A 5,918-nucleotide genomic window follows, 5' to 3' on the forward strand; every position below is an offset into this window, starting at 1 on the left:
GCCAGCCTTTTGTCAGACGGGCAGTTGCCGAGGCAGCATGGGGAAGCGGAAACGCCCACGTCCAATCAGTCGCCACGCGTCGACCAAGGCCGCAGGCTGTTGGGGCCCATAGCGCTCCGCACTTGCCCTTTGGCTTCGCCACTAAGCCAAGTCCGAGTGCGCCTTGGGCCCGTGGGCTACTGTCGGCGTTCTGGGAACGGGGGTCCCCAGACTTGCCTGCCTGCAGCCCACGGCGTGGCTCCACTAGCGGCCCAGTACGGCCCGTCTTCGTCAGCAAAACACTCAAGACCCTCGCAAGGGGCCAAGCCTCACGAGGCGGATGACACAAGGCCTCCTCAGGAGCGGCCTCACCAGGCAGGCTCGCGAAGGGGCGGAGAGATCAAGGCAAGGGGCACCTCATGAGGTTCGTGTGACGCAAGCCGTGACGACCAAGGCCAGGCGGGCGCCAACGCGTGCAGTGTCCTCGTTTCCCCTTTGGTGCAAAGGGGGCAAGTGCAGGCGCGGAGTACCGAGGCATCAGGCAAAGGTTTCCATATCGGTGCAACAAGACCAAGACCATCAGGACGGCAGGACAGAGGTCACTATGGAGCCCAAGACGGCGTCACCACTAGCGCCTTTGACACACGAAGACCACCTTTAGTCAGGATAGCTTGTACTAGCTGTCCCCTTTCAAAATGGCCGTTGTTGGATCCCTCCCGCTCAATATTTGGGGAGAGGACCAGGGCCTCTATGAATAGGACTAGCCACCACAGTAGGATAGGATGAACTCAGTTCATCTTCGCATCCACCAAACACAAGAACACCTCTCCTCAGGAGGCTGTTCTTCCCCTGTAACTATTCATCATCAGCCCAACAGGCAATTGATATGTCTCCAACGTATCTATAATTTTTTATTGTTCCATGCTATTATATTACCCCTTTTGGATGTTTATGGGCTTTATTTTACACATTTATGTCATTTTTGGGACTAACCTACTAACCGGAGGCTCAACCCGTATTGCTGTTTTTTTGCCTATTTCGGTATTTCGAAGAAAAGGAATATCAAACGGAGTCCAAATGGAATGAAACCTTCGGGAGCGTGATTTTTGGAACGAACGTGATCCAGAGGACTTGGAGTGCAAGTCAAGAAGCAGCCGAGGCGGCCACGAGAGGGTAGGGTGCCCCCCTATAGGGCGCGCCCCCGTGTCTCTTGGGCCCCTCGGGCGGCCACCGACGTACTTCTTCCTCCTATATAAAGCCTACGTACCCCAAAAACATCCAGGGAGCCAACGAAACACAATTTCCACCGCCGTATCCTTCTGTATCCACGAGATCCCATCTTGGAGCCTTCACCGGCGCTTTGCCGGAGGGGGAATCGGCCATGGAGGGCTTCTACATCAACACCATAGCCTCTCCGATGAGTTGTGAGTAGTTTACCATAGACCTTCGGGTCCATAGTTATTAGCTAGATGGCTTCTTCTCTCTTTTTGGATCTCAATACAATGTTCTCCCCCTCTCTTATGGAGATCTATTCGATGTAAACTCTTTTTGCGGTGTGTTTGTCGAGATCCGATGAATTGTGAGTTTATGATCAAGTTTATCTATGAGAAATATTTGAATCTCCTCTGAATTCTTTTATGTATGATTGAGTTATCTTTGCAAGTCTCTTCAAATTATCAGCTTGGCTTGGCCTACTAGATTGATCTTTCTTGCCATGGGAGAAGTGCTTAGCTTTGGGTTCAATCTTGCGGTGTCCTTACCCAGTGACAGAAAGGGTTGCAAGGCACGTATTGTATTGTTGCCATCGAGGATAAAAAGATGGGGTTTATATCATATTTCATGAATTTATCCCTCTACATCATGTCATCTTGCTTAAGGCGTTACTCTATTCTTATGAACTTAATACTCTAGATCCAGGCAGGAGTCGGTCGATGTGTGGAGTAATAGTAGTAGATGCAGGCAGGAGTCGGTCTACTTGTTGCGGACGTGATGCCTATATACATGATCATGCCTAGATAATCTCATAATTATTCGCTTTTCTATCAATTGCTCGACAGTAATTTGTTCACCCACCGTAATACTTATGCTATCTTGAGAGAAGCCTCTAGTGAAACCTATGGCCCCCGGGTCTATCTTTTATCATATTTACTTCCAATCTACTTTTATTTGCATCTTTACTTTTAGCATATATATTATAAAATACCAAAAATATATTTATCTTATCATACTATGTCTATTAGATCTCACTTTCGCAAGTGGCCGTGAAGGGATTGACAACCCCTTTATTGCGTTGGTTGCGAGTTTGTTTGTTTGTGTAGGTGCGTGGGACTTTTGAGGAGCCTCCTACTGGATTGATACCTTTGTTCTAAAAAAACTTAGGGAAATACTTACGCTACTATTGCTGCATCACCATTTCCTCTTCAAGAAAACCAACGCAAGCTCAAGACGTAGCAAGAAGGATTTCTGGCACCGTTGCCGGGGAAGCTTCCACCAAGTCAAGTCAAGATCCGACCTCCCACCAACGTGCGATTTCTGGCGCCGTTGCCGGGGAGGTCTTCGCTTAAGTCAAGACATACCAAGTACCCATCACAAACTCATCTCCCTCGCATTTACATTATTTGCCATTTGCCTCTCGTTATCCTGTCCCCCACTTCACCCTTGCCGTTTTATTTGCCCTCTCTTTTCCAATCTCCTCCTCTCTCTTTCCGCTTGCCTTTTTTTGTTTGATTGTGTGCCTGTTTGTCCTTATGGCTTTGCCTAAGGGTTCCGACCACCTTCTTAGAAGATTGGAAGAGATTGAATCAAATATTAGAAGCTTTATGAATTTGCAATTTGAGCATAATAATTTCTTCAGAAAAGAGCTTAAGGAACAAAAAGGTTTTTTGGGGTTTATGAACAAAGAGCTTGATGATATGAGTAGAGAATTTTATGGTGTGAACTCTCAAATTGCCCGGCTTGAAAATGCTATAGCCAAAATTTCTGATAAGCAAGCCACCTTAGTCAATAAGATGGTCGCCAAACCAGAAAAGTTAGATGAAAATAATGATGAAGATCTTAAAGTTATTGATGCGTCTCCTATTAGATCTTTGTTTTTCTATATGAATCTTGATAATTATGGGACTGAAGATGAGTCAACTTTACCTAGAAGGCGTCCCAAGAATTCGGACTTTTTAGATCTTGATGCTAAATTTGGTAAAAGTGGGATTGGAGAGGTAATGACTTTAAATAGCATTGAACCCACTATCTCGGATTTCAAGGAATTTGATTATGATAATTGTTCTTTAGAAGGTTGTATTTCCTTGTTGCAATCCGTTGTTAATTCTCCTCACGCTTATAGTCAAAATAAAGCTTTTACCAAACATATCGTTGATGCCTTGATACAATCTTATGATGAAAAACTTAATTTGGAAGTTTCTATACCTAGAAAACTTAATGATGAGTGGGAACCTACTATAAAGATTAGAATTAAAGATCATGAGTGTTTTGCTTTGTGTGATTTGGGTGCTAGTGTTTCCACGATTCCGAAAACTTTATGTAATATTCTAGGTTTCCATGATCTTGATGATTGCTCTTTAAATTTGCACCTTGCGGATTCCACCATTAAAAAGCCAATGGGAAGAATCAATGATGTTCTCATTGTTGCAAATAGAAATTTGGTGCCCGTAGATTTTATCGTTCTTGATATAGATTGCAATCTTTCTTGCCCTATTATTCTTGGTAGACCTTTCCTTAGAACGATTGGCGCAACTATTGATATGAAGGAAGGGAATATTAGATTCCAATTTCCATTAAAGAAAGGCATGGAGCACTTTCCAAGAAAGAAAGTCAAATTACCTTATGAATCTATCATGCGGGCTACTTACAAATTTAGTGCCAAAGATGGCACTACTTAGATATATCTTCGCTTTTATGCCTAGCTAGGGGCGTTAAACGATAGCGCTAGTTGGGAGGCAACCCAATTTGCTTTGTGTTTTTTGTTTTTGTTCCTGTTTAGTAATAAATTTTGCATCTACCTTCTGTTTAGATGTGTTTTTATTTTTTAATTAGTGTTTGAGCCAAGTAGAACCTATAGGATAACCTATGATGATAGTTGATTTGATTCTGCTGAAAAACAGAAACTTTGCGCGCACGAATTTAGTTTTGTTAAATCACAAAAACATGATTTTGCGTTGATTCTTTTTGCTGCTGATAAATTGATAAATTTTCCAGGACTTAATATTTTGGTAGGATTTTTAGAGTTGCAGAAGTTTGCGTTAGTTACAGATTGCTACAGACTGTTCTGTTTTTGACAGATTCTGTTTTTCGTGTCTTGTTTGCTTATTTTGATGCATCTATGGCTAGTAAAATAGTTTATAAACCATAGATAAGTTGGAATACAGTAGGTTTAACACCAAAATAAATAAAGAATGAGTTCATTACAGTACCTTATGTGATGGTTTTCTTTTCTTTCACTAACGGAGCTTATAAGATTTCCTGTTGAGTTTTGTGTTGTGAAGTTTTCAAGTTTTGGGTAAAGCTTTTATGGACTATGGAATAAGGAGTGGCAAGAGCCTAAGCTTGGGGATGCCCATGGCACGCCAAGATATTCAAGGATATCCAAAAGCCTAAGCTTGGGGATGCCCCGGGAAGGCATCCCCTCTTTCGTCTTCGTTCATTGGTAACTTTACTTGGAACTATATTTTTATTCACCACATGATATGTGTTTTGCTTGGAGCATCGTGTTAGTCTTTGCTTTTTAGTTTACCACAATCATCCTTGCTGTACACACCTTTTGGGAGAAGCCTACTTGATTATAATTTGCTAGAATACTCTATGTGCTTCACTTATATCTTTTGAGCTTGATAGTTTTTGCTCTAGTGCTTCACTTATATCTTTTAGAGCACGATGGTGACTTAATTTTGAAGAAATTGCTAGTATCTCATGCTTCACTTATATTATTTTGAGAGTCTTTTAGAACAGAATGGTACTTGCTATGGTTACAAATTTGGTCCTAGAATGATGAGCATCCAAGTTGGGTATAATAAAAACAATCATAGAAAGTGAATTGGATGCTATGATCAATTTCATGCTTGGTAATTGTTTTGAGATATGGAGGTAGTGATATTAAAGTCATGCTAGTTGAGGTGATTATGAAAAATACTTGTGTTGAGGGTTGTGATTCCCGTATCATGCACGTATGGTGAACCGCTTTGTGATGAAGTTGGAGCACAATATTATTTATTGATTGTCTTCCTTATGAGTGGCGGTCGGGGACGAGCGATGGTTTTTTCCTACCAATCTATCCCTCTAGGAACATGCGCGTAGTACTTTGTTTTTGATGACTTGTAGATTTTTGCAATAAGTATATGAGTTCTTTTGACTAATGTTGAGTCCATGGATTATACGCACCCTCGCCCTTCCACCATTGCTAGCCTCTCTTGTGCCGCACAACTTTCGCCGGTACCATCACTACAAAAAAAAGACACATCCGTGACATTTTGGGCCGAACGGAATTTTTTTTCTGTCATACATATGACACTTCTATGACGATAATTGTGACAAAACCCGGTATCATCATAGATGTGGTGGGCTCCTACTTCTATGACAAAAAATCATGACAGAAAATGGGCTTTTCGTCCTGGGTGGGCCGGAGACGCAATTGCATGACATTCTTTGGGCCGTCCATGACGGAAAAAACCATGGTAGAAGCGAGGGGGAGGAAAATTTCGGGGAGTTGCCGGTTACGGTGGGAGGTCGGGGGCCGAGCGATGCGCGTTTCTCTCGTACACGTGTGAGGCGTTGGCTCTAACTGAACCCGAGCGAGGCGTTGGGCTCTAACTGAACCCGAGCGATTGCACTGCAGCCTACGCATTAATGAACCCGAGAGATCGATCAATGGCTGTTAACTGAACCCGATGGAGCGATTCCTTCACTACTGCTGCTAACTGAAGCCGATCGAT

The sequence above is a fragment of the Triticum dicoccoides genome, chromosome 1B (genome assembly GCF_002162155.2).
Source record: "Triticum dicoccoides isolate Atlit2015 ecotype Zavitan chromosome 1B, WEW_v2.0, whole genome shotgun sequence".
Lineage (NCBI taxonomy): Eukaryota > Viridiplantae > Streptophyta > Magnoliopsida > Poales > Poaceae > Triticum > Triticum dicoccoides.